Source organism: Camelus bactrianus, chromosome 5 (assembly GCF_048773025.1).
Source record: "Camelus bactrianus isolate YW-2024 breed Bactrian camel chromosome 5, ASM4877302v1, whole genome shotgun sequence".
Classification (NCBI taxonomy): Eukaryota; Metazoa; Chordata; class Mammalia; order Artiodactyla; family Camelidae; genus Camelus; species Camelus bactrianus.
This window is the reverse complement of record NC_133543.1, coordinates 100446200-100469107: the sequence shown is the minus strand read 5'-3', so window position 1 is coordinate 100469107 and position 22908 is coordinate 100446200. Positions and strand designations below refer to the sequence as shown.

The 22908-nt window shown below is 50.0% G+C and overlaps 1 protein-coding gene across 2 annotated transcripts in view; it reads right to left on the bottom strand.

Moving 5' to 3' along the window:
• Positions 1–13761, bottom strand: part of SH3BP4 (SH3 domain binding protein 4) — an 82366-nt gene extending 68605 nt beyond the window's left edge. For both annotated transcript variants that reach the window (XM_074364524.1, XM_074364525.1), the window contains exon 1: positions 13582–13761. The gene's annotated coding sequence lies outside the window, so the exon portion shown is untranslated. The remainder of the gene's footprint in view (positions 1–13581) is intronic.
• Between the last annotated feature and the right edge of the window lie 9147 nt (positions 13762–22908).

Here is a 22908-nt window from a genome sequence, read left to right as displayed (position 1 = left end):
CCATCAGGGAAACACAACTGCACACCCCCTACTCCCCACCACCGATGGTTCTGCTGATGTCGCTATTTCCAAATACTCCCTCCTGAGTTCAAGCGGCCGAAGAGGCACGATCTGGAAGTTCCCTCAGGCACCACTGTTCTCACCAAGACCACCTGAGGTCCGGACGGTCCCCGCCCACCTTGCGTTCCACCAGCTGTGGGCAGATGGGCGGTGGCCCTCACTTGGTGGAGGGCAGCCTGTGGGGCTTCCCCGCGGCGGGCAGGCAGGAAAGCCAGGGGCACCGTCACCGCAGGTGGGGACCTGGCAGTGATTCTTAGCTGGACATGGAAGCTACTCAGAAAAGCACCACAACTCAGAGATATTTGAGGAGAAGCTCCTCAGACATAAAGATTTATCACCAAGACACGTACCACGCAGGGCCGTGAGGATGCGGGACTCTAGTTCACCTTGACCGTGTCCGGCACAGTGCCTGATGGGGTGTGGACCTTCACGAATGATGGCTTAAATGGAGGCAGGAGAGGACGGGGCCACAGCGCCACACATCACAGCAGGAGGGCTCGCCTGTGTACCAAGTGTGAGGGTGCGGTGGGGGGAGGAGGCTGAGACCCACCCCTGCCCATCCTGCCTGGCTCCTGCTGGGGGTCAGGAATCGCCCCCCTCAGATGACCCACCTGGCTGTTACCTGCCCATCCTCATCTCACCTGAGACTTCACCTTCCCTGCCGCCCTGGTCTGGTTCCCACAAGCACCTTGTTGGCCCTGGGATTTCCCTGCCTGAGGGAGACCTGGCCTCCCGTGTGGCTGACAGCCTGGACGCAGATCCTGGCTTCTGCACTCACAGTTCAGACAAGCCCCTTCCCGTTTGGCGCCTTAGTTTTCCTGTGATCCAGACATGGTGAGGGTCCCTCCTGTCATGGGATGGAAGGATGAAGAGTTTGGAGGGAAAATGCTGAAGGTATTGGCCCAAGGCAGATGTTTCCGGTGTCCTGATTATAACCGCCATCAGGAGCGCAAGAACGTCGGGCAAGAACCCGAAGGAGAAAGGGGACACACATTCCTGAGACACAGTGTGTTAGCAAAGTAGGGTCACCTATTTTTCAGTATTTCTATTACCAAGTACAACGCTAGCTTAGTTAAACAGAGCATTTATGCCCTCTCTGCCAGACAATGTTCAGATTCATTCGGAATCAGCACTATGTGCCATCAGTGAAAAGGACTAATTCTGAACTTTCTGAGAGTCCTTACAATTCAAAGGAAGGTAAGAGAGTCAAGGCATAGGCATCCTCAAACGTAGGGTGGGGAAAAGGTCGATATAACATTAAAAACAAGATGCCGGTGTCTCAGACATGCACCACAGGGGCGGGAAGCGGGCGGCGTGTGGCGTGTGGTCCAGGTGACTTACTCCAGGGCAGCACTGACCTGAGAGGCGCTCAAGAATGAACGCCCTCCGGGGCAACATCAGGTTCTGTGTCATTTTCAACGCACTTAATTCTCCTCCTCCCAAAGCCCACATATCCACAATGGTGCAGCCACACGTGGGAGACTGGCACTCAGGTTTTCAGGCAAATTACCCTCCAGTTACTGACCAGGCATAAGCGCCGCCTGAAACAGTTGACTCCTTGGTATATTCTCGCTCTGTCCATGGACACGTTAATTATCCTCCTGGCTTCAGTTTCATGCATCATCATCGGTAAGATGTGAACAAGGCCACCTACCCCAGCAGGCTTTGTGATGACCTGATATATAAGGGGTAAGACAGAGTCGAGGGACTGCCTGTAGGTGCTTTACAAAAACTAACTACCATTTCTCCTCTTTTCTTCCCAAAACATTTTAGATTTACAGTTCACTTTGTTTTGTTAGAGACAACAGAGGGGGTTGGCGGGTCTCACACCCAAACCACTGTTACTTCTGTACACTCTCTCCCAGCCTGGTCTGCAGGCTCTACAGAGCTGCCTGTTTGCAATTCCCAGCAGTAAAATCTGAAGGCAAAGGACAACCACAAACAGCCTGACATATTCAAAGTCACAAAGGCTCAAGATTTTCCCATAATGCCTAATTTGCAATCATCTGCTAAGCCGAAAAGCAGCTCTTTGTCCTGAAAGCCTCACTCACCTGCTACTCGCGGCTGTCCACCCCAGGCTCCCCCCGGGAACCACTGCTGGTCTCTGTCTTCCTGCTCATCAAAACAACCCCACTTCTTCCCACAACAATCAGCAGACTCTCCATTTAGCAAGCAGCCAATTTCTTGACAATTTGACTAAAGACAAAAAAGCGATGTTTATGACATCATTTTCCAGCTTTTAGTTGTGTCCTTTTTAACCTTGATAAAGTCATGGTCTCACTCCGAGTGCACCGAGGACAGCTGGTTGTCCTCCTGGAGAAGACGGCTAGACTGGAGTTTCCCCGGAAGTAGACACGGGATTAGCCAGGTTAACGTGGGTTAAACACAGAAATCCCCTGGACGGCCAGCAGAGCCACGACTTTGCAGGAGCTCAGTGGGGCCACAAAGGGGGCTGTCAGGAGCCGTGCCCTGGGGGGGACAGCCGCACTCAGAGCCGGCCAGGGATGCAACTGGTCAGGGACAGGTGCTCTGATCTATCTCACCGGGTCCCTCTGATGTTATTTTACCTGGAAAATCACTTCTTCATCAATATCTTTTCCTTCCTGGAATATAAAATACGACTCTTTAAATAATCCGACAGTCAGCTCAGTTTTGAAGTGTCCTTTTGGTGATAAAGACAACTCTTACCACCGCGCAGTGGACATTTAATCAATCGGACGACTCTATGAGAACTCTCACAGTAGGTCAGGAGGGCGAGGCACCCCGTGTGGCCCCAGGAGCCCCAGGAGGGGAGCCCAAGGCGGCTGCGGGGGATCAGGGCTGTGAGGAGGGAGGGGACCCAGACGGGGGTCACCTTGCTGGCCTCTTGCAAGTCAGGCTCACACACAATAATCGTCTTCCCGGTGTCCTGAGACAAAAGTTCGAAGCCGAGTGAAGCCCAGAAGGACTTGCCCTTCCCGCCACCTGCCTCTCACATTCCCGCCATGCGCTCCCAGAAAGCCAGCACCTCTGCCAGTGGTTCCTGGCACTCGCCCAACCACCAGCGTCCCCAAATCCCTGCTGTGGGTGCCTGCTCAATTCTTTGGGTCACACCCCCCTTAGCAGGGCTTCTTCAGGGAGCCCGTCCTCATCCCCAGCATAGCCGCAGGATCCTGACCGCTTCTCTTGGGGCACCTAACACACAAGCCGTCCCTGGTGGTCTTGCCATCCCCTGCCCCCACCTGGCACACAGTGGACTCGGAGGGGGCAGGGGAATGAATGGGCTCAAGTCCAGCTCGAACTAACAAGGAGGGAGGGGCCAGGACAGCGCCCCGCAGGGTTACAGAAGGGCCTGGCTCTCAGATCCACTCTAGGGCCCCCTCCGAAAAAGACTCCATGAGGTGGACCTGGCACCCAGAAATCACCAGAGCAAAAGAGCAGCCCCTCTGCCTTCCGGGCAGCCCCCAAGGTGCCGCCTCATCTCACGATAGGTGGACAATGACTCATACAGGGACGTGTGGTGCCAAGACAGAGGAGGCAGCAGGGCCCCAGCAAAACCACGCTCAGGAGACCGGCCAGAAAATACTCTGCCCATAATTCAGGTTTCCTCCCCTGCCAGAATGAAGAAGTCCTGTGACACCAGACCACAGCCAGAAATCAAAATTACGGCCCCATCATCAGTGGAAGAAGGTATTAAGTACTTTCTCCTCTTTAATGAACCTGCAGGTCTCAAAAATCAAGTCTGTGCCGTCACCATGTACCAGATGTTACTGCAAGCCCATCCTGTCACAGCTCAGCAGTGCACACAGCCCAATGAATCGCTCTTGACTCCATAAGGACATGACCCTGGGGAGCTTGAAGCAACAGCTCTTAAGCTGCTGAAAGCATGGAAGTCAGACCCATCCCCTCCTGGGAGGGAGGGGCCCTGAAGATGTCCCACCTGCAGCATCTCCTAGGTTTTAGGATGCAGGGGTTCCTCCGTGTTAATGTTTCTGAAACTGGCATGTGTGTGCACCTTAAAACTGAGGTGTAAACTTCCACTCCCTACCCCAAAAGCTTACCTTGCAGGGCATATTAGCATTCAGACGATCAGAAATCAATTCCAGTCCACAAATGACAAATGCTGGAGGGGGCTGGAGAAAAGGGAACCCTCCTACACTGCTGGTGGGAACGTAGTTTGGTGCAGCCACTATGGAAAACAGTATGAAGATTCCTCAAAAAACTAAAAACAGACCTACCCTATGATCCAGCAATCCCACTCCCAGGCATATATCCTGAGGGAACCCTAATTCAGAAAGATACATGCACCCCAATGTTCAGAGCAGCACTATTTACAATACAAGACAAGACATGGAAACAACGTAAATGTCCATTGACAGAGGACTGGATAAAGAAGCTGTGGTATATATATACAATGGAATACTACTCAGCCATAAAAAAGAATAAAATAATGTCATTTGTAGCAACATGGATGGACCTGGAGATCATCATTCTAAGTTAGTAAGTTAGAAAGAGAAAGGAAAATACCATATATCACTCATATATGAAATCCAAAAAAAAGAGAGAGAGACACACAAATGAACATATTTACAAAACAGAAACAGACTCACAGACATAGAAAACAAACTTACAGTTAACAGGAGGAAAGGGGATGGGAAGGGATAAACAGGGAGCCTGAGATTTGCAGAAACTAACTACTATATATGAAACAGATAACAAGTTTCTACTGTAGAGCACAGGGAACTCTACTCAATATCTTGTAGTAATGCATAACGAAAAAATTATGAAAATGAATATACGTATGTGCATGTATGACTGAAACATTATGCTATACACCAGAAATTGACACAATATTGTAAACTGACTATACTTCAATTAAGAAAAAAAAGTAAAATTAAGAAAGAAAGAAAGAGGAAATCAATTCCCCCAAAGGGAGTGCCAGCAAGTCGAAGACTGGTCTCAAAGTTCACCAAGTTTTATTCAACAGATGGAGAAACTCTCCAGAATGAAACTCCCTCAGGATGTGCTTTTCTGAGCAGTGATTATATATTCACCCAACAATTAACATACTTAGAAATTCTTTACAGATTTTAAGAATATAAGAAAAAATTTTTCATTTGAAGGAGAAAATTAGGTGTATTGAAAGATGTTCCCTGCTGTTTATAATTTCAAAGTCACTGGAAACGGTCTATGAATCAGGACTTGTTCAATGAAGAGGGTGCAGCCCAGAACAAGTCTGACAGTGAAACTGGGGCTACAAATCTGTACTTGTTGATCTGAAGACAGGTCAACCATTTTCAACAAAAGCAGTTTTTACAAAGCATAGTATTCATTCAGCAATGAGGTGGGAGGGTCTAGCTCAGTGGTAGAGCATATGATTAGCATGCAGGAGGAGACAGGTTCAATCCCCAGCACCTCCATTAAAACAAAAACAAAACAAAACAAAACAAAACAATGAATGACTGAAGGATTACTATAGGCCAGGTATCCAGTGACCAAAAAGCAAGTTACCACTCTGCCAACCTGTCTTGTCTGGAAGGGTCTAGATTTACATGCAAAAATATCCAGAAGACACAAAAATGCCTAGAGCAGTGACCATGTCTGGGAGAATTCCACTGACGGAATTTTTTTTCTCCTTTGGCATTTTCCAATGTTTCTAAAATGAATGTAATTACTTGAGTAACTGGGGGTAAACTTTCTTAAGTGAGCAGGATTTTTTAAAGAAAAGAAGGAAAAATCACAAGACACCCTGCCCCAAACAATTCATACACCTAGAAAGGATGTGTATTCAATCCAAGAGGCTTCGTCTCCCTCCCCATCCCCCAAGGTAGCTCGGGCAGATAAGGCCTTCCCACAAACAGAGACACAGAGGCCTCCACCCACTGCAACTTGCCGACTGCACCTCTCACCTCTCCTCCTGCTCCCAGGAATTCTAGAAACGGAGCAAGGATTGAGGGGGAGGCGGAGGTCCTGGTCCTTATTTAGACACTGACCACCATGCCATCTGTCTGCACCTGTACACTTTTTAAAGGTCAGACTGAACACCTAGAAGTATCAAATCTCTGCACTCTTGTTTAATTCAGACGGTGAAAACATCACAAAACCTCTACTTATTCAATATTTTAAAATCATGACAGCAGGCACAAGACTCCAAAAGGCCACAGTCTCGAAGGCCTCCCCAGGAGAGGTATGGGGCCCAAAGCCTGTTACTAAAGGCAAGTTCGTGTGCCCGCCGCACCATGAGGCCAAACAAACTGAAACATTGGAGTTTGGAGCAGAGAAAGGTTTACTGCAGGGCCGAGCAAGGAGGACAGGGTGGCTCCTGCCTAAGCAAACCCTAGCCTCCCCGAAGGATTTCAGCAAAGCATATTTAAAGGCAGGTGGGGGAGGGGGGAGGTCCCAGGGAACAAGGTCACCTCATGCGCAGTCCTCTGATTGGCTGATGTTCAGGGACCAGGTCAACACCATCAACCCCATCAACCCCCAGGTGCCAGAAGGTCCGGGGACAATACATCTTCGATCATCAAGTAGTTAATTTCTTCCCTTTGGTGGTGGCTTTAAGCATCTGAAACACTCAGGAAATATACATGAGACACTATTATGTGGGTGCTTCAGAGAGAAGCTACAGCAGAGGACATGGGGTGGGGTCGGACCCTGGAAGGCCCCATAGGCAGGTTACAAGCCCAAGGCAGGGGGTGAAGCAATAAAATCCAAATCTCCACATTTAAACCTCCCAGCCAGGGGGTTTAAGTTCCACCATCACCAGGTAAGAAAGCCGAGCTTCAAAGACTTCCAAAAATCTACCCCAGGTCAAAACCAGAAATAACAGAAGCCAAAGATTCGAACACAGACAGGTCTGTGGGTAATTAGGAGCCTGCGATGTCACTGGAAATAAAACAGGTCTCAGGAAGACCACTGGAGACGCCACCGAGAAAAGGAACCGGACACTCTCATCCGCGGAAACTCATTTCAGCTCTTCCTGTTCCCTGATGATGGCTCGGGGACAAAGGACAATGTTAGAACAAGATGGACGGTTAGTCACTTAATTCTTAGTAAGCATGTTCTTTGAAAACATCTATGATGACTTTCAGTTGTGCAAATCGGGCTGTTTGATATTTGATCACAAAGAAAGAGCCATTTACAGAAGATTCTGACGTGGGCTTGAAATGTGACCCAAATTTGAAATTTCGGTTTCCCAGTCCGGCACATGAAGGTGAAACAGCCAATGGCTCCCAACCAGCACAAAACCAGAAGAGAGCTTTCTTCCTGAAAAACATCGTAAACACTGATTTCTAAAGCCACAAGAGGGAAGGAAAAATCGCAAGTTCTGCAAGTGGATGTTTGGGATGGGATGACGGGGAGGAGAGTGAGAGCAGACCACAGCAGCTGACTGTTTTCACTGCCTTCGCTGCTGCCACCGCCCACCGCGTGGCTGGGTCACAGCCCTGGCCCAGTGCTTTGCATGAGTTACTTACGTGTATGACACCAGCCTCAACCATTATTCCCAGTTAAATTTGAACATGGTATCTTTATTTTCCATTTCTGCAAGGGACACACAAATATTTGATTCCACTTTTCAAAACAACGATTCGTAGGGTAATTTTAAAATATTTAAACGTACGTGCACTTTTAGGATATTCCATTTACAGATGGTCCCTGACTTAGAATTTTTTGACTTAACAATGGTGTGAGAGCAATGTGCATTCAGTAGAAACTGTACGTCGAATTTTGAATTTCACTCTTCCTGGGCTAGAGTCTGTGGGCCTCATGTTCCTCAGTGAGTGACCACCAGAGCCAACGACCCACAGACTTACAACCACTCTGCACCCAGACATCACTCTGCTTTTCACTCTCAGTACAATATTCAATCAATTACATGAGATATTTCAGCACTTTATTATCCAACAGGCTTTGTGTTAGATGATGTCCAAGTGCCAGCTACTGGAAACGTTTCGAGTACATTTAAGTTAGGGAAGCCCAGCTATGATGCTGGGCAGGTGAGGTGTGTTAAATGCATTTTCAACTGATCGTATTTTCAGCATTCGGAGAATTTAATAGGACATAACCCCACTGTAAGTCAAAGAAGAGCTGTACTTCTCTGCATCCTCAAGCTATAAAAATTAAAATCCTTTCCAAAAGGGCAATAGCATGAATGGGTAAACAGAGGCAGAAAGCGGGCTGAATGAAAGGGTAAATGGCAGGGCGGCGCCATGGGCACTTGGACCGCGTCTGTAAGCGGGGTTTCTCCTTTCTTCACTTGCGTGGCCCTGGGACGTTCCTCTAGACTCTGGATCTCTGCTACAACAGCCAAGATCAGCTTGACCAAACCAGCCCAAGGAGCCACCTCCCCAGGGGTGATGTGCTCACCCCATCCTGACCCCTCCTCCACGAAGACCTGTCTCCATTCTAGACCAGCAGAAGCAACTGAGGCAAAACAGTATGTTGACCACCATGGAGGGAAGGGCCATTGGAGTAAGACTGATGATTGGCAACTGGGAAGACAGGGACCCCCTTCACACTCAGGCCTTCTGCTGGAAAACCTTTCCTCCTCTTGCAAGGGAAAGGGTCAATCTCAAACAGAGTCTGCCATGCCTAGTCCCAAACCACACCTCCAATTTCCTTCTCACACAAATTCCCTACATTAGTGGAGTTCAACCCTGGATACACACCAGAATGGTGATTCTCTACTGGGGATTTTTTTAAACCCTCAGGTGAGGTGGATGTAAACTCTGAGTTTTGAAGCACTCCGCTCTTGCTGGCCAAGCAAGGTGACTCAGTGACACCAAGCCCTCTCTCAGCATGGCTCCTGGACAGACGTGGCCCAAGCAGAAGCCAGGCAGCCATTTTATCCATCACAGAAGGGGACTGGGTGGGCGAGCTCAGGGCAACGGAAGGTGAGCTGCAGCCAGCACTTATTGGCTCAGACAGATTGTCAAATATTTAGCAATGCTGCCAGACCCAACTGGCACCTTGAAATTAGCCATCGTGAGTATTTACACCAGGGCCATTGGCAGATGCTACCATCAAGGCGCTCTGTGGTTTTTTTTTTTTTTTTTTTTTTTTTTCCCTGAGAGAGCAGGTGGCTCAACACGCCTCAGGCTCAGGGACCTGCTGCATCAGAAAAGCCAGAAAAGGAAACATGTAATCCTTTCAGGCCTGCAGACCTGAGCGGACTTCTATGTTCATAAGAACAGGGAAGAGTTTTTCCCCCAGTTAAACAGAAGGAGACTGTGGGGAGCGGGAGAGAAAGGAAAGGACAATTTATTAAGAATTTGGAACCACAAAAGCCCTTCACAGAATGTATTCTTTTCCATTCGTTCAGAAGAGTTGGGCTAAGAGGCAGCAGCAAAGAGAGTTCCCCGAAGACAAGCTTTCATGGAGCAGATAAGAATAATCCTGTTAGTATGTCATTTATTTGATTGTAAAATGGAAGGTGGAATCCTTATCTTACGTTTACTTAACAGCCTTCGCATAATCTTAATCTTATTCTAGTGACCTCATCTGCCCAGAATACCCATTCACGGTGCGAGGGCAAACTTCACAGCAGACCCTGTCTGAGCCATCCCAGCTTCAAAATCGCCATCTCCCCAGTCAGTCAGGCTTTACCCTGCAGACAGGGTGCAAGGGCAGGGCCCCCGGGGAACGGAGGTGCAAACTGACTGCCTTCCGTTTCAGCGGAAAAGACTTCTCGATTTCTCAGGTTTCAAAGATTTCATCACCTTTTTTAATCATTGTGCAAGGGAGGCAGGCACTCTGCTATTTTCATGCCTGCCTGTGTCTTCCTGCTACCGCACGTGTGGCTGACAGTGGCTTGTGTCTTTCACTTTAGTGAACTGGGAGATACGAGAAAGAGCTCTGGGCTCAGGCAGATCCGGGTTCAAATCCCAGTTCAGCCACTTACTGGACGAGGATGCTGGAGAGGTACTTTGATTCTCAGAGCTTCCCCATAAAACGGAACCCCTCAGCATAGTTTCTGTGTGTGCACACCGGACCTGGCACATCATAAGCCCTCAGCAAGTGATACCGACCTCTACCCATTAAGACACCTCATATCCCAACTTAAGCTAGCAGAACTCAGTACACCACTCCATCCCCACAAGTACGAATTTGCTTACTGATGGTTTGGGAAGGTACTGGTTCACCTAGAGGATGGGAGGAGGTGATGCCCTATAAGGAATTTCATCACACACTTATTTCTAAAATGCCTCCGGCGTCCTCTTGCCTTTTAAAGGCTGAATACTGATATCTTTTCCCCCTAAGATGCTGGTCCTGATGGCATTGGGTGCTGCTGTGTGACACACGGTGCCCTCGGAGCCCACCGAGAAGGAGGCTCAGCCCCCCTGAAAGATGCAGTCAGCAGCTGGATGGTCCCCTGGGGTTTGGGGCCTCGGTGAATTATTTTTCGGTCACTCTCCAGAGCGTGAAGGCAGGATGTGGGGCTTCTATTGTAAAAATAGCTGGGAGACCAGGAGACCCAGCTCGCTGGAAACTGAGGGTCAATACTGAATGGCCCCAGGGTCCCTCTTGGCCAGGCAGTCACAGGCTGTGACGGTGAAGTCTATTTAGCTGCTCGGTGACCCTTCCCAGTTCCTGACTGTCAGGCAGTGACCTCAGGACAAAGAAGTCCTAGTGCCCATCTCTAGGGCCTTAGGAAATATTCTTGGGGCCTGACTCCAATTCTCAGAAGAAAAATCGCCACATGGCCCAATTCAGGTGTCAAATTCGAAACTAACAAAGCTAAGGGAAACCCACGTGGCTGGCACAGGGCCCACCGGCTAAACAACTTCTACTCGGTCAGGTACGAGGCAGGCACAAGGCTGGTACCTCAAACAGGGAGCCACGGAGGTTTGCCCCGAGCCCAGGATGAGGTCAGCAAGGGCCCAACTCAGTGGTTCTTAATCTTGTTTGGGTCAAGGGCTCCCCTAAGAAGCTGAGGGACGCCAAGTGGCTCCCTCCTCTGGAAGAAGAAAGGGCACACACCCCTCCCACGCTTAACTGGCCCAGATGGCAAGGATTGAAATGCAGGAACTGCAGCCTGGACCCAGGGGCGTAAACCCCAGTCACATTAGCATGTCTTATTATCAGACTGAATAAGAAAAAAAAGTCTGTTGAAGCAGCCTGCAGGAAAACAATTCCAGGCTGCTGGGTAACCAGAAATCGAGTTAGCAAACAGCAGCAAAGGAGAAAATCCAGGAAGACTCCCCCTTCCTCCCAGCACCGAGAAAATTAGGGGCACAGTTTTAACAGCCGATGAGCCTGGAAGGACACCTAGCAGCAACTTCTCCAGCCCACTTTTCTGGGTCCTTCGGAAACCCTCCCCCGTGTCTAGGCTGTGACCAGCTACAAAGTGCTGGTGGGAGTGACAATAAAAAAAAAAAAATGAAACTATCAAATGACAAACTGGAGTCCATGAGACCTGCTACAGAAAGAGGATCCTCCATCGCGGCTTCTTTGCGAGGGGAGCAAAAGGCAGCCTGTGCGGCACCTCCCTCCGCTTGGCTTTCAGTCTCTGGCATGAGCAAATCATCTGGGTCCCCACTGATGGTTTTAAAAGGCCCCTAAAGCATGGGGCCTGAGTCTTGGGACAACAGGAAAAAAATTAAAGCTCACAGAAGCGTCTCAGGCACCGCAGATCTGAGCTGGTCATTGTTCGTGTCGTAAACAAGAGAGCCATAAAACAAATCCTTAGGAAGCCAGGGTTGTTCCCTGTCCGAGTCCTTCTCCCAGAACTAACTGTTCCCTCTTGGATCAAGGTGGCCTCGGCATTCCAGATGGACAGGCATCAGGCCTGTGAACCTTGGGGCCCTTAGTGTCAAAACCCTCTTACACTCCCCACATCTGCCCATGTGCAGAAAGCAGGGGGTGGGGGTAGGCCGATTTGGGTGTTCTGTCTCCCATTTTCTGAGGGGCTCGGCAGGCTGTACTGAGCAGGGAATCGGGAACCTTCTCCAGGCTCCAGCGGACACTCACAACGGATGGCATCTGTTTCCTGGTCAGGATGGCCAGGTGGGAGGTAGACTGTTTTATCTGATGACGACAGCAACGGAGAAGAGCAAAACGCTCCCCAGGCCCTCAAAGTACAGCCGCTGTCCAACCAAGGATGTCAAAATGCTTTGCAAACCACACATTAATTTTTATGGTGCCCTGAGAAGCAGATGGAGAATCATTACCTGCATTTTTACAAGGCAAGGAACCAAAACCACAGCCAATCCAGCCTGAGCCAGTGGTCCACCTGACTACTGGCTTCTGTCTCTCTCCATCTCAGGCCTACAGAAGGGACGGAGAACACCACCCACCGGAAAGGGGACTCACAGCGTGCTGAGAAGGGAGCCAGGCCGGTAAACCCAAACTTTGGTGCTCAATCACGTGGAGCAGAGTGGGAAGGGGAGAGTCGCACAAAGGCACTGCTTTCCTTTAGGCAAGGGAGGCTCCAGTTGTAAACTTAAGGATTAAATTGGCAAACCTGTGAAATGTGAATACTAAAGAATGCAAATATTGAGGCTCGGAGTAACTGTGGGGTCAGTGACGGTTTCTGTTTTACCGTTTGTATTTCTGTTTTCTACCCAGAGCATACATTGCTTTTGTGATCAGAACCGAAGTTACGCGAACTTCTTCATACTGATAAAGCAGACAGTACGGATCTGCTGCACTAACTTTGAAAGAATAAACACGAATGAAATCCAGCCCAGTGTTCCCTTTTTAAATCTCATGGCTCAGTGAGGCTCCACTGGCCTCTCCGCACGCAGGGAGCCTGGACGCTATCTCGCTGCACCTCCGGCCGCCCAACACCCGGGAGAAAGGCCAGCGCGGCCTGGTCCCCCTGGCTGCATGACCCGCCCCGGGCTCGGAGCCTCCAGACTCCAAGGTTAGGATCCTACAGACCACCTATCTGCACCGCGGAGAGGGCTTCCCGGGAAACACCGCTCAGCAACGTGCCTCTTTCTCCCGGCGGTCCCCACCCGCCCGCAGCCGGCGCTGTCACCTCGCGGCTGCTCGGTCACCAGACGGCCAAGCTACAACCGGGGTTTTCATTTCCATCCTTAAATGAGGGACTTAAGTTGAAATATGCTTTGTCACCAAGTTTAACCCAGGACCGCGAGCCCTTCCCTCCTCCCCAGGGCTCCTTCAGTCCTCGGAGCGCCCCACCGCCCCGCGAGCCGAGCGCCCCGAGGACGCGTCCGGTCGCCGAGGAGGGCCACCTCTCAGGACCGGCCCCGGGAAGCGCGAGGGCCGGGGGAGGGGATCTGCCGTACGCACGCGGGGCTGTGAGTGCGGCTTGGCGCCCGGAATTCAGCCTGCTCGTCCCTCCGCGCCGCGGTGACCGGACCCCCGGGGAAGCACGAGGGGCGCGCGGGGCTTCCCGAAGCTGTCCGGCGCCAGCCGCCGCCCAGGCACCACGGGGCCCCGAACTCAGGGGCCGGGGAACGACTGGCGCCCGCGAGGTGTGCAAACCCGCCGAGCCCCAGCAGGAGCCAGGGGAGCGAGGCCGGGCGCCGGGCTGGAGCGGCCCGCAGGGGACAGCCCGGCGCGCAGTCTGCCTACCTGGCTCGCATTGCTTCCCGCGGGCTCCTGCGCCTCTCCTCGCGGTCTGGGAGCTCGCCCGGCCGGGGGCGCGCGCGGATCCGCGGGAACCACCGCGCGGCGGCGATGGGCCGGGACCGCCGAGAGTGCCCGGAGCGCTCGGCTCCCGCCTCCGCGGGCGGAGGGTGGTCCCCGCGCCGGGGCGGGGCCGCGGGGGCGGGGGCGGGGCGTGCTAGGCGGGGTCCTGGGAGCGGGCGACAGGGGTGGTCTCCCCGCCCAGGCGGGGTCTCGGGGGCGGGGCCAGAGGCGGGGCCGTAGGGGCGGGGGCGGAGTCTGAGCCGAGCGTCCTGCGGCGACTGGGGGGTGGGTGGGAGGAAAACCGGGAAGAGGAGGCCACCGGTCGAAGTCTAGGCCTCCTGGAGGCGGGGGCGGAGTGTGGACTAGTAGGGGGCGGAGCAACGTCGGAGGGGGCGGGGTCTAGACGGCGGCCGAAAGGCAGGGGCTGGGCGTGAGTGAGTAAGGGCGTGGCTAGAGTCGAGGGGCGGTGCCTAGCGGAGGCCTCCGAGAGGTGGAGCGAGTGGATAAGCCAGGGGCGGGGTCGAGCCGTTGCAGCCTGGAGGCTGGGGGAGGAGCGAGCCGGGGCCACCAGGAGGCCTGGGCGGGGTGTGGTTCTCGGGGGCGGGGCGAGTGCGGACCGGCGGGGCCGAGCCGGGACCACTGGAAGGCCGGGCGGGCGAGCGCGCGCAGGCGGGATGTGGCGCCCCGTCTCCCGGAGCCCCGGCGTCTCATCCTCTTCCTCCTCGGGCGCCGGCCCGGAAGCGAGGTCCTGGCGCCCGGGCGTCCCCGGGATCGTGGTCCCTGGTACCGAGCCGATCTAGAGATGGCTGTTTCATTGCAACGTTTTGGCTGCACTCCTGTGCCCTCGGCATCCCCATCCTCCCACCCCTTCTCTGGGAACCCCAAGCAGAGAGCCCTGGGTGAGGTTCGGCTCCGCAGGCTGGCGTAGACCAGGCGGATGGTGGCGCCTAATTCTCAAACCCTTCTTAAAACACGCTTGCTAGGACCGCGGAAGGAAGGTAGATGCGAGACTTGTGAGAACAAGCGCAAAGTTTATAAAGTAAGAACAAGAAAAAAGACAGTCACATTGAAAATTCCAAAGTACTTCCTGCTAAGCAGAATGAGAATGAAATACAGACCGTCTAGCCATTTACACTTTCTCTGGCCGGCACATCGCTGGATCACCAGCGCCTAGAACATGCCTGGCATGTAGTAGGCGCTCAATAGATGCTCGGTAAATGAACACACCACTTGCTGTGTGACAAGCACTTTCCATGGACTGGCATGTTTAATCCTCAAAAAATCCCACGCTGGATTACTCTCACTAGTCCATTTCACGCAAATGTGGACTGAACGTTGGAGGATCAATTTGGCAGCAAGAAACTGGTAGAACCAGAATTTGACCCAAGCCACTCCGGAGGCTGGGCTTTAACCATTTTGGGGACTGCCAGCCACCCTACTACAGGACTGGGAATAGTGCAGAAATCAGGGGGAAGTACAGGTCTTTAGGGGAAAAAAGCTAGTATTTGTTGTTCCGTGCTCAGAGCTACATACCCCTTGAGTCATTCATTCCTCACCATTACCCTGAAGGCAGATATATTATGGTTCCCATTTCACGGGTGACTTTAGACCTTGTGTGCTCCATCATCATCCCATGGGGCATGAGTCTAAATTCAAACCCTGAATTTTCTGGATCTGAAGCCCTTGCAGCTCCCTCAGTCTTGGAGACCTCCCTTTACCTAAAGAATCTGGTTTGCTACCGCCCCGATTTGAGATCCATGTTGAATTTTCAAAGGAGACACAGGAAGACAGAGACATGGTTCTGGAAGGGTGAGATTGGTGTTCTGATTTTGATGTCATCTATGTGTTGCGACAACTGAACTCCTGAAAATGGATACCATTAGCCCTAAAATATATGCTGCAAATTTCAAAGGGAGGCAGTCACCTTGAAGGGGCAGGTAGAAAAACCTCAGAGGGGAAGGAGGAGGGTGTCTAGGGTGTATGGGGGCCCAGGGAGTCCTCAGTGGTATAGGAATACATTTGGAGCACTGACCTGGGAGCCAGCCTGCTGGGCTTGAATCTCTGGAAAGGTATTTTGCCTCTCTGTGACTCAGTTTCCTAAATGAGCATGAAATTCAGTGCAACATGTGAAGTGCTTAGCAGGATGCCTGGCACAGAGTAGCATTCAATTTGTTTTAGCTACTATTATTACTGCTGTTCCCAATGACTAACATCCTTACCATGTAAAAATGCCTGTAAGGCATTGAACAAGGCAAACCCATAGAAAATGGACAAAAGGTATGAAAAACAATTCCTAGAAGCACCACGAATGTCCCAATGCCAGAAAAAACTCAGCAGCCACGCTGAGGAAAGGGACAAGGGCAAAACTACAAAAGCAGTCACATAAGAAAGCCAAGATCCAGGCTGGGAATATCTGAGTCCACTGAGTAGCGAGGGCGGAAGAGGCATCAAACTTCATGAAGAACAAAGCGTCAGGGAAATGCAGGCTACAGAGTGAATAAACGAAGCACCTGCTTGGTTCACCTGGGGTGGGGGTGGGGGTGTGTGGGCCGAGAGCAGTGGTGCACGTTGCCTGTAGCTGTACCAACAGCACGCGGGATCGTTGTGCAGTGAGCATCCTCAAAGCAGCCTGCATCCTAGGAGAGGGATTTATAGGAGTCAGAATGTACAAAGAGAGTTGCAAAACAGGCACACACATACTCTCTTGTACTCTTACTCCTGTAGTTTGTGCATTTGAGGCTGGAATGAGCTGGGGAGACAACATCGTATGGCCAGATGTGAGTTGTCTGGACTGTTCCGTCTTTCCTGGTCTGGAAGACAAGGAGATCTCACGACGTTGCTCCCTGTTAACTTCATGCTTTCTCTTTCTGCCAGTTTTCACTACAAAGACAAATGAAACAAAGAAACATGAGCTATTTGTAACATTCATAACATTCCATCACTCAGTAAGCATTTCTAGGGGGAACATGTGCAGCAAAATCAATAACTTGGTTTTCTAAGTACAAAAGTAATACACGTTTGTGTCAAAGGATTCAAACGATTAGTGTGTAGAGTAAAAAGTAGGCGTTGATCCAGAATTTCATAACCTCTCCCAAGATCCTGTGGTTAACTGTGCTGTTACCTGTCCATCCAGAAACCTTTCTTAAGTATTTACATATGTGTTAGTGTGTGTGTGCACATGTCTATGATATATGTGTGTGCTGTGGGTGTGTACATATATACACACACGAGTGTAGACATGCACAAATAAATAGAGAAAAACTTGAATGTGGTGAGTACTGAGATCAGGCTGCCTGACGTTGAGTGCCAGCCCCACCATCACTTAATGGCTGGGTGTTTTCTCATCCTGAGATACAACCCTTGCAAGGACTAAAAGAGATAATGTGTGCAGATTGCTCAGGGTAAAGCATACAGCATTTATTTATATTTATACCCACACACCCTTACCAGTTATTTTTTGACTCACATAAAACCCAAGAGAACGGTCCTAGTTTTATGTCAGTGGTGCACAGAAATACCTTTCTGCAAGCCATCATATGTACCAAGGGGCAGACCATGATGCTCTGCAGGAAAAGTTTGATCAGAATCCAGGGAAGTGACCTTCGGACTTCATGAATGGATTTCACCTGCCAAATCCTCCATGGGTGTGGGCTCCTGTACCATGGGATGTACTCAGTGCATAGGAAAAAGCACTGTGTTGAGAGGTCTCTTGTGTGCAGGAAAGTAAACTGCGGGGGAAGTTAGAGGTGGGTTCAGACTGTCAACATGGCAGCCCTGGTGTTTAAGCCAGCAACAGTGTAAGCTTAATCCACACCAACCACCACCGCCGAACATTCATCCTATGGGCTCCCCAAGGTGGACACAGTGCTACCAGAAACAGCAGCTCAAACAAGAATAGCTCGGAAGGGGCATATATGCCCCGAACGTCACCAAAGCTTGCTGACATTACAGCACGTTGGCCACCTGTAAAATACACTTCTCGTTAGGAAGTAACTACTCAGAAATCGCACGCGGGCTCATCATGAATGTATCACTCTACGCATGCGGGCGTCCTCAACAAGAAAATAAAAAGAATAACGTTCCTCCAGTGATGGGAAATCAATAATGACCAAAACGCCCGTGTCGAGGGGCAAATAGAACAGAAAGATAAGAAACACAGCTGAGGGAGAAAAGGAAATAAGGAAGTTCTCCAGTGGAATCTATAGACTAGGAATTGCATCATCAGTGTGGCCGAATGGAACTTCAAGTCTCTGACTCAGCTTGTGAAGAGGGGGCTGTTGTGAAGACCCAAGCCTGGCTGAGTAGCCTCTGTGGATTTCAGTTTAGAGAGAAGATGCTCCTTGCGTGAGTCACAAAGCGTGATATTTGAGCACCTGAGAAATCCTTATTGAACACCTGTGTGCCAGGCCTGGGGCTCCGCCCTGTGAATATGAGGCTGGGCAAAATTGAAGCCGCTCTGCTTTGCCGGCACTGAGAGCCCAGGGGTGATTTGAGACAGAAAGAGAGGGACGTGCCTGTGGGTGGTTCGCACTCTAAACCGAAGCACCAGGGGCTGAGACGGGAGAGAACAAGAGACACCTGACCCAGGTAGGATGGCTAGAGAGGGTCCTCAGGGGAGGTGACAGCAGACCCAAAGTGGAAGGAGCATGCCAGGCAGAGGGAACAACACGTGCACAGATTTGAGGCTAGGAAGGGCTTCGTGCTTCTGGAACTGACACGGCACCAGTGCGGCTGGAGTGACAGAGTGAGGTGGAGAATGGTGAGAGGTGAAGGCAGAGAGATTCGCAGATGCTGGGCCCCCAAAGTCCAGTGACCCTGCAGAGATTCAGAGAATCAAGGGGTGTTTAGATGCTGTTCCATCCTCTGCCACTCCCCCTGCAGCTCAGGAAAAGCTGCTTTGCCAAGAATTCAATGAGACATTAACTCTTAAGAAGAGCATTTTTGTTTCGTTAGAAAATGTTGGGCAACCTATTTGCCATCCTTAGAAGCCTCTATCCTTCCCACCCTAAAGCGCCGTGACACTGAGCTGTCCATCCTTCTTCTCACCTTTAATTAATTCACACACACGAGGCCATGACTAGGATATCACCAGAGCATGTGATTCTCTCATGCAGAATCCAGAAGGGAGCTAGACAAAAATGTCAGCTGAAAGGAGTTCTGTGGCTTTCAGGAAACGTCTAGAAATAGTTCTAAATAAATATTCATCTCCTTCCTCATTTATGCAGTCATTCATCTAACGCGTATGCCTAGAAGGCTTGCTGTATGCCAGGCAGCGTACTAGGAGCTAGGGAGAGGACGGTAAGTACATTACAGATCCTTTGAGTACGAGATGTACAGCCGTGGGAACAAGCAATGGCTCTACAGAGTGTTAGGTCATCAGTTAGGTGTCAGGGTGCACACAGGGCACCTTCCTGACCCAACCTGGACTCAGCTTCCAACCACTGATCAGTGCACATGAACTATTGTTTCTCCAGTTCACTTGGTGCCAAGAGGAGGCCATGTTTGTCGGTCTCGACCTCTTGCTTCTTTCTTCCCCAGCCGCCAGTAGACCTCACTGCTTGTCTGAAAGTCCCGGAGATGAGTCCTGAAGCTGTCAGGCAGACTTCCCTCTGGGTCAGCCGGGATCCAAGCATCGCTAGAACCACTACCTGGGAGGAGGGGGCAGTGTTGGGACGTGACCCACTCTGGGCTTGGCCTTGGGGTAGTCCCTCTCCAGTAATCTCTTTTGAGCTGATTTTTCAGTGTATCACCTTGAAGGGCTCCAGCCAGTCTTCCCCAGACAAGGCCAAATTAGGGTTTGGGTAGGGCAGAGAGCAGGGGGCAGGCAACCTACAGAGGGAACACCGACCTCTCTCCAGATATCCAGGTATGTTCAGAGAGAACCGCCTTGAGAGAATCAGACAGACTCTCTGTCCAAATGCACCTGGAAAGGGGATGATGGTACTTTTTTTGTTTCCACTTTGAGCATTAGAATTGCATAGACATGGGGATGGGATCCGTCTGTTTCTGGAGTCTAATATATGAGAGGTTCTTTTAGACAGCAGCAAAAACACTTGCTCTTGAAGGATGAATCAAGACTTGTCACATATTAAACATGCATAACTATATGCTGCACACAAGAAAGACCCCGAGGGGTCTGACACCAATTTCTGGTCCCTCCTCCTAGAAGCCACGGTGCGGAACTTAAGCACTAGGACCCTGGGACTGCGTCCTTGTTACTGCATCTGTCAGATGAGGACTCTACGGCCCCGGGTGATCGGTACTCTGTGTACACACTCACTCAAAGTTCTGTCTTCATCAGGTGTTTCCATGGGAAGCTCCTGCTGATGTTTGTTCTGCTCTGTGCTGGGCAGGTGGACCGCCCCGCCTGGGCCTGGAGACTCTCCATCCTCTCACCTCTGGTTCTTATTTCTCAGACAGCTGCAAAAACAGTCAAAGGGTCCTGAGTACAATTTCCAGTACCTCCATTAAAAAATAATAATAAATAATGAAGTGAACGTAATTACCTCCCCCATCTCCCCCCACCAAAAAAAGAATTTCAAGAAAGCAACAGCAGAGTATTAAACCAAGCACAGAGTTAAAAAAAAAAAAAAAAAAGAATTTCAAGAAGGCAACAGCAGGAGTATTAAATCAAGCAGAGGGTTAAAAAAAAAAAAAAAGAGAGAGAGTCAAAGGCACAAATGATCTCCATTGTGTTAAGATTCCAAACATGCTTTCTAGGGCAGCCCTTCCCCAGGAAATATTGAGTCCACTTTAACTAACGGTTCCTGAGTGCTCCTAGCATGCCAGATGTTATGCTACAGGCTTAACCTCATGTTATTTTCATTTTTACAAAGGTCACCCTCAGTGATTAAATGGGTTTGGGCAGGATGACATGTGGCTGGAAAGTGACACATCGGAGACTCGAACCCGGGTCTTTTTAACACCAGATGTTCTTCAGCAGCAACTCTTCACCTGCTGCTGCTTCCTTGCAAGTGGGGCCTGTGGTCCCTGGTGTGCCCACTGCTGCCCGTGTGATCCTGAATAGGTCACATTTCCTCTCTAGGTATGGGCCAAATAAATAGATGGACTGGACCATCTCTGAAGTCCCCTCAAGCTCCTGGCAAATATGTAAGTGCTGTAATAGGCTGAATTGTGTCCCCACCAAATTCCCATGTTAAAGCCCTAACTCTGCTGTGACCGTATTTGGAGGCGGAGTCTTGAAGGAGTTAATTAAGGTTAAACGAGGTCATAAAGGTGGGGCTCTCATCCAACAGGATTGGTGTCCTTATAAGAATAGGACCAGACACCAGAGAGCTCTCTCCTTCCATGCCAACAGAGGAAAGGCCCTGTGAGGACACAGTGAGAAGGTGGCCTTCTGCAAGCCAGCAAGAGAGCTCTCACCAGAAACCAAATTTCCAGGCACCTTGATCTTGGACTTCCAAACTCCAGAACTGTGAAAAAATTAATCTCTCTCATTTAAGCTACCCAGTCTGTGATATTTTGCATGGCAGCCTGAGTGGATAAATAGAAGAGCTTTCTACGTGCTAGGCATTGTTGTAGCCATGGGGAATACAGCCAGGGGTAGGTATGTGCTCACAGAATTTAAAATCTAGTAGAGGAAACAGACAATTAAAAACTACATTAAAAAGTCTAGATTAGTTATTTTCCTTTCTCCAGACATGACAACCACTGCAAAAGAAGATCATCAGTGGTTCAGAGAGCAGGAAAGAACAGTCCAGGAGATGGGGTGACTGCCAGAAACTGAGATGCCCTGGACTGCAGGGAGGCCCCCATCAGGGGCTGGGCACACCTGGAAAGGTGTGATGGAAAGAAAGGAAATCTTCCTTCAGGCTTATTTTTCATGCACATGTGTCTAAAAGGGTTTAGACAGTTTAGGATAAATAATACATAGGCTATAAAGCCATTAAAAGGAGAATAAATGTTTAAGAGCCTTGTAATACAAATTAAGGGTGAAGGGAATTTTTTCCCCAGCAAAACTTGACTGACCAGAGTGCCTGCAGTTGAGTGTAGAATTGTACTCTGAGCATCCTGGCAACCAAAGAGAAGGGAAAACACAGGAAATCATGAGTGAGTGAGGTGGCTATTAACAGGAATTTTATCACATCATCCAGAGAGACCAGCTTTTTAACATCTGTTGTGCAGATCTCATCTTATGGATGTGTATTTTCTCTCTCTTGAGATACTTAGAAACTTCTCTTTGTTTCCAGGTTGTGAAATTTCTTGAGCAAATTTCCTTATGTTTTTTATCCATCTTCATCTATTATGATTTGTGATGGATAGTTTAACAGTCCTTTCATTCTGGAAACACATATCTTCAAATTGTGGGGAATTTTTCTGGATTTTTTTTCTTTCTTAATAAACTAAGAAGTAAATCAACCTCTATTTTCTCTGTCTGGAGCTCCTATTATTCGGATGTTTGACCTCCTGGATCAAGGTCCTGTTTTTCTTATATTTTTTCCCCACTTATTTTTTTTTAATCTCTTTGTCCTTTTCCTCTGTTTTTTGAAGATCTCACCTCCCATTTTGTTTTCCAAAATTTCTACCAAATTACTTTTACTTCTGCTGTTATATTTCTGATATTCTTCTTTTCCCCCAAGTGTGACCATCCCATGCACAACATTCTGCAGCTTGCTTTTTTGCATAAACAATATCCTACAGATGGTTCTGAAGCAGTTTACAGAGCTCTGCCTCCTGCTCTTTAATGAACAGAGTGTTTCTCTATATGGATGTGCCAGCATCTCCTTAACCAGCTGGGGCTGTATTTTGAAGAACGGTGACACACATTAACTGAAGAGGTTCTAGGCGTTACAAGCAGAGGGACAGCAGGTGGGAAGATACAGGGATACGGAACAGCAGGAGATACTGCCAGGGCCGACTGTGGTGACGCTGGGGTGGGATTGATGAGTGTGTGTGTGTGTGTGTGTCGGGGAAGAGTACTCTTAAGAGTCAAATGGTGAACAGATCAACTTTCCAAGTAATTTGAACTAAAAACTCAAGACTCAAAGCCAAGTAGGAACATAGAGAAATCTGTTCTTCAGAAGTCCCCTCGGTCAGGGATACAGAGGATGGGCCACAAGAGGATCAGACTTAGAACAGTTAGCTGTCTGTCACAGCTCGCAGTGCTGCGGGTTGGGACCAGGACGGCGGCCGCGGAGCAGAGCAGGGGGCACAGGCGGAGAGAGCAGAGAGCACGGAGCAGAGGCTGTGCAGTCTGGTGGCCGCGTAGAGGGAACAAGTGAGGAGGAATCTGGGAAGATGCCACCATTT